Source organism: Onychomys torridus, chromosome 20, assembly GCF_903995425.1.
Source record: "Onychomys torridus chromosome 20, mOncTor1.1, whole genome shotgun sequence".
Classification (NCBI taxonomy): Eukaryota; Metazoa; Chordata; class Mammalia; order Rodentia; family Cricetidae; genus Onychomys; species Onychomys torridus.
This window is the reverse complement of record NC_050462.1, coordinates 22208511-22221117: the sequence shown is the minus strand read 5'-3', so window position 1 is coordinate 22221117 and position 12607 is coordinate 22208511. Positions and strand designations below refer to the sequence as shown.

At 38.7% G+C, this 12607-nt stretch overlaps 1 protein-coding gene across 1 annotated transcript in view; it reads right to left on the bottom strand.

Moving 5' to 3' along the window:
• Window positions 1-12607, bottom strand: part of Mgat4c (MGAT4 family member C) — a 255566-nt gene that overhangs the window by 149418 nt on the left and 93541 nt on the right. The gene's annotated exons all lie outside the window — the stretch shown is intronic.

The following is a 12607-nucleotide window of genomic DNA, read 5'->3' as shown; positions in this document are numbered from 1 at the left end:
GCACATGCCTTTAATCCCAGCACTCCGAAGGCAGAGACAGGCAGATATCCATGAGTTCTAGGCCAGCCTGGTCTACAGAGCGAGATCGAGGTCAGTCACCAAAACTACACAGAGAAACCCTGTCTCAAAACAAACAAACAAACAACAACAACGAAACAAAACAAAAAGAAAAAAAAAAAGAGAAAGGCACCACAAGTCAAGGTCAAGATTAAGGGTAAAGTTTTCCTACACAAAACTGATTTATATTAAGGTATTACTACCTAGGATTCTATATGTCTACCTGACTTTGAGAACATGGCTATGCAAAAGGGGAGGGAACCTCACAAAGAACAGTCCAGGAACAGGAACATTCTAATACAGGTGCAGATAAGTTGCTATGGGAGATATGTGAATAAATACTTGGAAAAAAAAGAGAGAGAACTTATATTTAGGTTGTTGTTGTTTTTTTTAAGGGGTGGCAAGGAGAAAGAAATTCCTTTCTCACAGGACAAACATCATCACCTCACACATTTGAAGCTTTTCTTTATAGTGAGACCATCCCTGCCTTGGGACAAGGTCCTACTTAGTTGCTCAAACTAACCTTGAACTCACTCTATAGCCCAGGGTAGCCTTGAGTCTGTGCTTTTCATGTCTCAGACTCCTAAGTAGGTGAGATTATAAGACTATGTCATTATGGTCCTCCAAGGTTTTTAGTGTACGTCAATTTATCAGCATTCCTTTGCTAAGAAGGATCAAATAGCAAGTACAATGTATTCATATTTAGAAATACATTTTAAAACCATGATAGGACCAAATAGAAACAATAAATAAGGAACATAAAAGTTAATATATGCAGAACATTAAACACTAGACATGCCTTGATATCAGATAGATGATATTCCAAATTAAGAACGGATAGCAACAGGAACTGCTGGAAGGAAGGTGGAGCCAAGTGGGGTTGGGATCTCATTGCAATCATGACTGATGTGTTTCATTTCCGTGATACCCTTTCTAGGATAGGAAACATGTTAACCATTGTGAACTCCCCCTCTATCTCAATGCCTCACACACAAATTGTGTCAATAAATTTCAGTGCTTTAAATTAAGATCATAACAGAGCTCTGCTCTGGGGTTTGCAGATCAGGAAGCCACTAAGTGTCTACAGGCATCCTGAAGAGATCACTAAGGCAAGACCAAATGAGTGTGAGCAAAGATTGTTTGACATAGCTTTGCCATAGCATGCCTTCTAATCTGCCTTTTCTTTTTTTTTCTTTTTGGCTCTAACATACAGTCACTGTAGGCTGTGCTGATGAATGTTGTTCTGTTTCACCTCGTGAAGTATTTCTTTACCAGGAAGGCTCTGTATGCTGATGCTGATGCTTTCCCTAATCAAAACCACATTGCCACTCATAACCTCAAAGTATAGCTCTTATATCTATTTACTACCAAAAGAAGAAGAATGCTACTATTATTAAAACAGAGACAAAATGTTCCATGGGTCAGAAAAAAAATGGAGTGTACGACTGAAGGGATTATGTATTACACTTCATCACAGAGTTGTCATACTTGTGATATACTGGATAGCACTAAAAGCTATTGTTCCAATGAAATATAACTCTGAATACCTTCACTCTGAGGAATCATTTCATCAGGAGACTCCATATTATATATCACCACTGTGATGTGTAACGTATTTCCAGTGACATATCTTTATTGTATGCTATCAGCTAAAGGGGCATAATTAACATTATAGTATGGGTTCACTAGAGGCTGTATGTTTTGTTTCATATATTCAGTTATTGAAGTTGTCTCTGCAACATAAACATTAAAAAATATCCATAGATTAAACTGTAGAACCAGTCCTTGGAAATGTTAAATTATTTTCTATTTTAAGGATCATTTTATGAGGAAAAATATTTAATCAATGAAGCAATCAGAACTTTATATGCATGCTTTTCATTTTTCATTGTATCAGCTGCTACACCCTATTTTACAAGAAAACAAAACAATAGTAGAAAAATAGGGAAGATTCGGTTCAGCTGCAGTAATACAAATGCTGAGTAACAGCAGACAGAAAGGGGTTTAAATGCCAAATCTTGTTCAATTTTCTCTCAGGTCATAAGAATTTTAATTCATTCCTAAATATTTTAAACAGAGTAAGAAATAGATCTGTAACACTCATATGGCTATCCATCTCCAGCTTGGGTGTTAAATTCTGGCCAGGCTAGCTATTAGGGGGTAATTAGAAGTGACAAGGGAGATACAACATTCAGCACAGACTTGCTATTTTTCTGGCTTCAGAGCCTGCTTACTTTATGCAAATTGTTCATAGACCATTGTCATGCAGCCCTAACAATCAGTATTTAATTTGTTGATAGCCTTGACAGTTGTGGCCAGAGGATAATTGGCATGGACTCTCCTGCAAAAATAAAATGAATTGGGTTGTGCATGAAGCTAAACAACATAATTACCAACAATTAGACATTAATTACGTGGTTGCAGATCCTCAAATCCTTCTCCTGAGTTTAGCCAATCCTAGATCTAATTACATTTTAATTTTGTGAAAACATCCATGTTCCTGAGATAATCAGGTGTTCAGTAGGTGTTTTCTCTAGAAATTGTGTTTCATTATGGATTACTATGTGGGGAAATTAATTGTGTTCAGATTTGCAGATGATTGAAAAAAGACAGAACAGAGATGTGGTTCAACTTAATTTGCTGGACACATATTCTGCTCTTTGAATCTCTCTCTAACTCTGTCTGTCTGTCTCTCCTCTCTTCTAATCTCTTTTTCTCTTTCTCGAATAATGTGAAAAAATTACTTTGGAGCATAGAAAACAAAATTCACTGAGGAAAGTCCCAGCCCACACTGGGCAGTACTAACACCTGGGCTCTATAAAGAAGCAGGTTGAACAAGTCAGGGATGCAAGCCAAGCCAGTAAGCAATGCTCCTCCACGCTTTCTGCTTCTGTTTCTGCATTCAGAGTCCTGCCTTGGATCTTCCCCTGAATATCCTTCAAAATGGACTCTGACTGTAAGGTAAAATAAACCTTTCCCTTCTCCAACACACACACACACACACACACACACACACACACACACACACACACACACACACTAATGCTTTTAAAAGAGAGAAACAGAATAATCTTCCTGTCAATAATAGAGCTTCCCTAAGTTCTTTCTGCCATAAAAAAGAAACCCTAAGTGTCAGACAGAGGACTCTGGAAGGCTAGGAACACACTGCTGGCTATAGTTTTAGTTACAGGTCATTTCCTCAAGGTGGGACATGAGGATATGTCCATATAAACTGGGATGTTCATTTCTTGTGATACAGCAAGACAATGACCTAAGCAGTCTGACAAAGGGCCTGAAACAGCTTCTGATTCCATGAATCTTCACCCTTTGGGAGTTAAAAAAATCTTTTTACAGGGGTGGCCTAGAAGCACCTGTATGTCAGATGTTTGCATTGAGACTCAACAATGGCAAAACTGCAGTTATAAAATAACATTGAGATAGTTGAAAACCAGTGACTTAAAAAAATGTTTCTCCTTACCCAAGGTGCGTTCAGGGTTATGAAAGTTGTCTAGTCTCCTTGTATTTGCTAAGTTTGTTAAGCTTAAGTTATTTGGATAAACTGATACATATATATATATATATGTTTTATATTGATATTTTGTTTTGGTTTCTTTACTGAACATGTATTTAATGCTAGAAGAGCTTCAACTTAAAAGCATTGTTTTTAGGCTACTCACTGTAGACTGTTATTGAGCATAAATAGTCAGGGTAAGTAAGTACTGATGTAATATTACAGGAATAAGTTTACTCATTTACTCAGTCACCTCCATATGTTTTCAGGGTTGATCTTGAAACAAGTAACTAGAAACAAATTTTGTCTATTCAGATACACCTGGACAGCCCTCATACTTCAGAGATCTGCAGAATATGGCATTTAAATGTTGATCTATAAGCTTATTATATCAGAGAGGCTCCCAGACCCTAGCAATGACCCAAGGTCTCCAAAGAAGATTATGTACGAGGCACCACAACATCTCTGCCTGGATTACAGCTACACTGACCACTGGGCAAGATGCCCCAATGTCTGGCTTACTGGAGAGCTGCAGCAGGAAGTGGCGTGTTTGAGGGAGCTGCTGATGGCTCAGGGACTCTCAGCCTCTGCTCTAGGAGGTCTGAAGGTAAAAGGGGGCAGTCCTGGAGGTGCTCTGTCAGCTGCATCATCTCCTACCCCAGCTTCACCCTCGTCTCCTCCTCCACACAGTGGGGAGCTGGAGCCCTCCTTCTCCCCCAGTGCTGAGCCCCAGATTGGGTCTGAGGAGGCCATGGAGAGGCTGCAGGAAATGGAGAAGATTATTGACAAGCTGAATGAGACTTGGGAGGAGAATCTTTGTAAGACAGAAACCCTGACAATGGAGAGAGAAGTGTTGCTGACTAAGATGGGCATGACTATCTGAGAGGATGATGGTACTGTGGGTGTCTTCTCTCCAAAAAAAAAAAAAAAAAAAAAACTCCCCACCTGGTAAATCTGAATGAGGACCCCTTGATGTCTGAGTGTCTTCTCTACTACAGCAAAGATGGTGTCACCATGGTTGGCCAGGTAGATATGAACATCAAGTTAACTGGATAGTTCATCTGGGAACAACACTGTCCCTTCTGAAGCATCCCCCAGCCTGTTGGAGAAGCAATGGTCACATTGGAGCTGTGTGAAGGAACTGAGACCTATGTCAATGGGAAGCTTGTGACAGAGCTGCTGGTGCTGAAGTTAGGAAACAGGATCATAATGGGCCTGATGGCGGAAGAAGATTGATGCTGTTCTGACTGGTACCTCCAACGCTATGGAGATCTGAGTAGGGATTGGTTCCTATAATTTATAGGATTGGAAGCTTCTTGGTCTGCACTCAGATATAGTTTATCCTTCTCAGATCTCTGATAGTACTGATGACTAGGCTAGCTCTAACTTTGTCAGTGTGGCAGCATCAGACATCCAGGTCCTTCTGCAAGGCTATAGCTAGCTTGTTAGCTCACTTTTAGGAAAATGTTCTAAGATATAAAAGTTTAAGTCTTAAAGGTTCAGATATAGAAAAGCTTATGTTTCAGATTGCTCTCCTGTTCTATGATGTAGCAGTTCAGAGCTTAACATTTAAGAGTCCTGATAAGCTGGTAGAGCAATGACTACTTACACTTCAACCACAAGCTCAACATTTTAGTTTATTTTAGATGTCATCTAAATATGCTAAAAGTGCTTCTCATCAGGTCAAAAATCTCTGTCCAATTTGTACCTGGCTCTCTGGACAGAAGGAAAATGCACAAGCTTCTAACCCAAATCTGTAGTTCTTATTGGGACTCAAAGGTATGAGTCCACTTCTGCTGCTTTACAGATACCCATTACCTGCTTTGTCTACAATATGGATTTCAGTACAGATTGGTAATATTAATGTATCTAAAACTTTTATGTCATTTTGTAAGATATTTCATGTCAGCCTCAAAGGATCAAAAGAGTCATAAAAACTAGACCCACTTCTCAGAAGTTGAAAGGACCCCAGATAAGTATTCCTAAAGATGGTATTTTTCCTTTCTCCTGGTCTTGGGACTACTGTTTTTCCCATTACTAAGGATATGGACCTAACGGTTCCAAATAAGTTCATAAATTTTAACTTCTGTTCCTAGTTTGAGTTTGTCTCAACAGATTTCCACTTGGCTAGCAGTCACCTCCAAGCTTCAGTTGCTGACTATACTGGTTCAGATGACTGTGAGCTCCAGACTTGCTGAAAGCTGATGTGGACCAGCCCAGCTAACATGATTCTTTCCTATACCTATGAGGTCAGGCAGCTACATTTTTTTCACAAATGCCCCCTTGCCCAGTCTTTGACCAGCTTTACAGCCTTCTGGGGGCCCTCCAATAATGGTACCCCAATGTCAGCTCGAAGCAGTTCCAGAAGAGAATATGTCGTCCCATGTTCCCTCTCCAGATAAGGCTGAAATCCTGGGTTAAAACAAAACAAAAAACAAACAAACAAACAAACAAAAAAACAACAACAAAACCCTTCCCTGACATAGAGGCAAAATGGCCATTATTAACTAATTTCTAGTCTAATAGGGCCCGCCATGATTCTTATTATCTTACTCATCTTCAGGCCCTGTATCCTTAACAGACTAGTACAATTTATGAAATAGAGGCTAGGCACCATACAACTCATGGTACAATGGGTTACACTCAAGTCAGGACCACTGAATATGAGTCATATGCAGACCCCAAAGTGAGAACATAGGAATTTCTTGAATTAGAACAAATTAGGGGCCCATGATTGAACCCAACAGAAGGAGAGAATGAAAGACCCCCACCAGAGGCCCAGACACAGTTCCCCCCAAAACCCAGAAGAACTGAGGGAAGAGATATCTTAAAATAAACAGGACCGAGTCAGTTTCCCCTTCCTGGAGAGGGTGAAGTCAGGTGTTTTCAAAAGAACAAAGTCAGGATGTCTGGTGGTGACCGATTAACCACAATATGTCCCTCTCCAGCTATAACATGACTGGACCCCAGAGATGGGTTGTAAAACTCCTGACAGGGCAAACAGATAAGCTGAAATAAGACAAAGTCCAGGCCTGGGAAAACCTGGACCAATCAAGGATGGACCCGTGCTAACCACCTCCCCTCTAAGAAATTATGTGGTTTTTTACCTATAAAAACTAACTTCCCCAAGAAAGAGTAACTCTCCTCCCTGCCTTGCAGCATCAGGCATGGTGGACGAGAGTTCCCTGCCAGCTTAAACTGCACATTGGATCAAATAAACCTGGCTTTTGCATTCTGAAAATAAAAAAATAAAAATGTTAGAACATGAACTGGAGAATTGGCTCAGCAGTTAAGTGCCGGTCTTGCCAGGACCCAGGTTCAGTTTTCAGCAGCAACATCCCAGCTCACAATCATCCAGAACCTCAGTTATGACCTATGTGGGCTCCAGGCATGTGCATTGTCCACATGCATGCACAGAGGCAAAACACTTGCACACATAAAATAAATACATTTTTAAAAAGAAATACCAGATTAAATGATGAACGAAGATGCTTTATGGTATCCCTTCGTAGTATGTACAGGATGTGAGGGGTAGTCTTCCTGATGAAAAGCACAAGAGGTATTGTAGATTTGTAACAGCAAGGCAGTACCTGAACAAACATTGCCTTCTTTTACTGCCTCTGTCAAGGGTCTGAGAATGCCTTACCTACAAGAGTCTTCCTCAGTGACTCATGGTACAATCTTTCTTATTTTAGTAGGTTTGTAGTCTATCTGTGTGAAGCAGGATATTCTTTGCTGGAAACAACTGGGACACTCTACCAATGCTTGCTTGGAATAATCCACTGGTCTATCATATCAGATTTTGTTTTCTGTTTGTTTGTTTTTACTTTAACACTGACAATTTATTCAATTAGCTAGGAGGTGTATATTTTATCCTTGGAGGAAAATGGGTATCAAAATCAATGTCTCCCGCTCTTCCTTTTTCCTTCTATCCTCACCTCCCCTTTCTTCTCGTCTCCCTCTCCGCATCTTCATGCTCTTACTCTCCAACTCCTCCCCCTTTTTAACTATTCATTTTTCTTGCTTCTGCTTCAATTGTCATTGGTCCTTACCTTGTTCATTACCGTTTACTTTTCTGTACTGATAATTACAAGTGGTCTTTTGTTGTTTGATCGATTAGGAATTCTCGTAGAAAAACAGTCTGACCTGAGTTTCATTTTCTCTATTCATGTCTTCGCATAGACTTGAATGTTACATGATCTGAAAGCCCCTTCCAGTTTTTCATCCTAGACATGTAAGTAACTTTTCGGCGTAGCTTGAGTCAGGTATACATCTCTCAGCTCTAACCGGGTTAAAAATCAATCTGTTCAGTGATTTGATAACACTCAAATTATTTATTTATTTATTATTATTATTATTATTATTATTATTATTATTATTATTAAGAAATTTTCTATGTCACATATGCAATGCTGAACTTAGTCACATACTATGAAACTTCCAACTACCCCTAAAGGTTAGATTAGATCTCTCTCTCTCTCTCTCTCTCTCTCTCTCTCTCTCTCTCCCTTTCTCACTCCCTCCCTCTCTATCTCTTTTCTGGGGATGTTGGTTTGCCAACTCCTCAAAGGGACTGCTCCATTTGAGAGATTACGCAAAAGTCAGCTCTCGATGTAGCTCTCCCTCTCTCTCATGACAGCTAGCTACATCTCTACATCTCTCTCCCCATCTCTCTGCTGTTCTCACTCTCAGTAAAGGTTATATCCACACTTTAAAAGGAATGCTCCCCTTTGCATTAGGGGCACCTGTTGTGCCTATCTCCATATATTGTATTATTTCAATCTAATGCTCCCGTCACCACATCAAGATGCATTCATGGCCTAGAGGCTCTTTCCTTCTAAAAGACATCATATCTGGACAGTATTTAAGTGTCATTTCCCCTTATGGAACAACTGCAATTGTTCTGTTCTCTAAAATCCAAGGAAACCACACCTTCCAGACACAACAGGACTGACACAAATATGAACTCAAAAAAACTTTGATGGCACATACAAAACTTGCATAGGTTCAAACCAGATGAAATCTCGACATTGAGAAGGAAATGTGGACATAAATTCTTCTCCAGACCAGGAAGCTATTTGTATTTGATACCAGCTAGGAAGAGAGAGCAGGTTATTTTCAATGGACTGTCACTGGCTATATCAACTATACCCCAGGTCAGATCCAATGCTTAAGAGTGTTGAACAATGGCCAGGTGGTGGTGGCGCACGCCTTTAATCCCAGCACTTGGGAGGCAGAGGCAGGTGGATCTCTGTGAGTTCAAGGCCAGCCTGGTCTACCAAGTGAGATCCAGGAAAGGCGCAAAGCTACATAGAGAAACCCTGTCTCAAAAAAACCAAAAAAAAAAAAAAAAGAGTGTTGAACAATACAGAGTGGACTCCATAGTTTTATTTGTTATGGGTTTTTTTCTTGGGGAGGGGAGGTGGGTTGTTGATCATTTTTGTCTTATTACTTATTTTTCATTTTTATTTTGTTTTGGATTTTTTATTTATTTATTTATTGCAGGGAGGAGGTATGTTGATATATTGTGCACCCCAATAAACTTACCTGGGTGTCAGAGGACAGAATAGCAACTAGATAGACAGAGGCCAGAAAATGTTGGCACACACACCTTTAATCCTAGCATTATGGAGGCAGAGATCTGAGTGGATATCTATGAATTCAAGGCCACAATGGAAACAGCCAGGCATGGTGACACACACCTTTAATCCCAGGAAGTGATGGCAGGAAGCAGAAAGGTGTATAAGGCAGGAGGACCAGGAACTTTAGCTTTAAGCTGTTAAGCTTTTGAGCAGCACTTCAGCTGAGATCAATTCTGATGAGGACTCAGAAGTTTTCAGTCTGAATATTCATGGAAACAGGATCGGCTGAGAAGTTGGCAAGGTGAGGTGGGTGTGGCTTGTTCTGTTTCTCTGATCTTTCAGTATTCACCCCAATACCTGGCTCTAGGCTTGTTTTTATTAATAAAACCTTTTAAGATTTGTGTTACAAAGGAGAGAGAGAGAGAGAGAGAGAGAGAGAGAGAGAGAGAGAGAGAGAGAGAGAGAAGTTGGATGGTTGGATGGGTAGGATGAATTGGTATAAGTTTGCCCCCTGACAAATGCAGCAGTGGCAGCAGCCAGAGGCTCACAGGTAGAACATATTTCCACTGTTGTCACCTCGAGTTATATAGCCTCCTGTGTTCCTTAAAGGCCTTGGCTTCCCAAGATAGCTTTCTCTGTCTTGTTCCTTTTCTGTCGTCTTCTTCTTCTTCTTCTTCTTCTTCTTCTTCTTCTTCTTCTTCTTCTTCTTCTTCTCTTCTCTTCTCTTCTCTTCTCTTCTCTTCTCTTCTCTCTCTCTCTCTCTCTCTCTCTCTCTCTCTCTCTCTCTCTCTCTCTCTCATCCTCACTCCTAGATGTCTTTCACTCTCTACACCTCCCCAATTATAAACCTCTTAAATTGGATCTTTTGCTTGGTGTGATGTCTTAGCAGTTCACCTTGGCCAGCCTACCAAAGGTATCTTTTCTGCTGCTTTATCCTAACATTTTGGGTAGAGGAAATATGTATTATATCATTTATGTAAACAAAAATACTTGCTGGCTTTCAACAATGTATATTATAATTGAGATTGAGTCTGAAATGTATAACAATCCACCTTACTTGAGTTTTCCTTATATACTCTTGTTATTTTTTTTTCCAGTAACATGATACGTACTTTTATATCTACTTACTCATACTTTTACTGGTTTATGCTGGCAGCATCTTCCTTGAAATTGCACTACCATATAAACTGAAACTCTTTCCCACAGCACAGTGCTTATCAGATAGACTAAACTAATGGTCTGTCCAAAAACACATATGGTATATCTTTCTTTTGTTTTTGTAATGTCTAAAATTATAAAATATTGGAAATTGATGAGTATGTGTATATATGACTTCAGATTTTTTTTTTTACCTCTAGAAAAGAAACACACACTCAAGTATGAATTAGAAAGGTGGGCCCATCCATTGAAGATTTTGAGGCTGGATGGGGTCAGGAGAAGGTAAACAACACCAGAAATATATATAAATATATTTTACCAGTGAGGTAAAAACAAATGAATGAGAATAATTTTAAAAATCCAAATTGAAGAATATAAACAATGAATGTAAAAATCTATTTTAAACTCTTTCATATAGAATTACTAATTTGAAAATTAAAGTGAATGACTAAATAACTATTGCAAAAGATTTTTGCAATCATTTAATTTAATGTCATTCAAAATTAGCCTCATAATAATTTCTTAGAACAAATGGCATATGCAAATTAGTGTCTCTGTAACTGTTTAAAGTCAGTAGGACTGGCTGCTTGTATTCCCACAGAGAAGGGCATGGCGCTAATTGACCCGGCAAGAGACCAAGTAAACCCACTGTGTTTTAATTCGGGGTGCAATTATATGCCTATGCAAGTTTTCACATGCCAATTATTGCTTTTCAGAAAAATCTACATATTCCAAATATCTCTGCACATGAAGAGGAAGAGGACAGACCAGAACACACTCTGAACAATGCAATCAGAAGCCTAAAGGCAATTAAATTTGCTATTTAGTACAAAGTGAAGAACACTGAAGACGAGGTAATAAATATTCACAAACACTTCACCATTATACTGAATTGAGAACTGACACACATTTTTAATACATAATACAGGCAGTCTTATTATTAAAGTTAATGGCATCTGAGAAAAGATGAAGCACAGCCGTGAGCTTGTAATGAGATAAGCTTGTAGCTCTGATAGCTTGCATACAAATCATCTCATCTGAATAAAATTAATGTTTAGCTTTTATATCTCTCCTCAAGCACTGCCGAGCCCTCTTTCTCATTTTATGAGCAATTATAGAAAAGAAAATAAAAGTTTAGATCTGATATGAGATATCAGTGGGAGGGTCTCCAACATGGTGTTTTAAATTCCAATTTTAAATTTCTTGTAGGTTAAAAAAAAAATGGATAGCGGTTTCTGGATACTAAATTATATAAAATACGAGAGCCTGCATTTTAATATAAATTATTAATATTAAGCATAATTTCATAATCTGTAATAGTGACATTGCTAGTATTTAATGTTAAAGTACTTGACATTTATGTATTGAATTGAACCTCCACCAAAAAAAAGATAGGATTACCCCAATTCTTCACTTTTAGATTATAATGCTAAGAAAGATAAACATGCTATGCTTACACCCTTTCTAGATTAGCATAAGAGGGAAATTACATGTTATTCCAACTTATTTGACAAAAGTATTAATTCAATCTCTTAAATTCTGAAATTAGTTATTTTTTGTAAATGTTAATTTTTTCATAATTGTTAATTGAAACACACTTTCCTCCTTTCCTTTCTCCCTGCAGACCTGCCCAATTTCCTCTCCAACACTATCCATGTCACACCACTCTCAAATTGAAAGTCTCTTCTTCCCTTATCACATATAGGGGCATGCATGGATACCTATGCAAAATATAAATATTTTGTCACTCCATGGTGAAGTGAATTCATTGTTGTAGGTTGAAGACAATCTCAGGGTGGTGGTTCCATTCTCATCATTTCATAAATTGTCTCCTAAACTTAGCATTCCAAACTTAGCCAAAAGAAAAAAAAAAGTGTCGGGCCAGAAATGCGATCCAGTCATTAAGGGAGATTGCTGTGATCCCTGAGAAGCTGAATTTCATCCCTGGGTCTCATATAGTGAGAGGAGAGAACCAGTTCCAGCAAGCTTGCCTTTTACTTGCACATGCATTTCCTGGTATGTGTGTTCCTCACCCCAAGACATACAACATACACACACACACACACACACACACACACACACACATGCATGCAGACAGATAAAATCAATAAATATCTTTTAAATTGTCCTTTAAAAGTCTCAATTTGAATCACAAAAATATCACTCAGAAAGAACATTACAAAGAAGCTAAAGTGGAAACTTCCCTTGAGATGATATCTTAGAAAATAATTCTTGAACAAAGGCCTCAAAGTATACTACAACACCCAATATACATTTTGGAATTATTCACAGTATCATT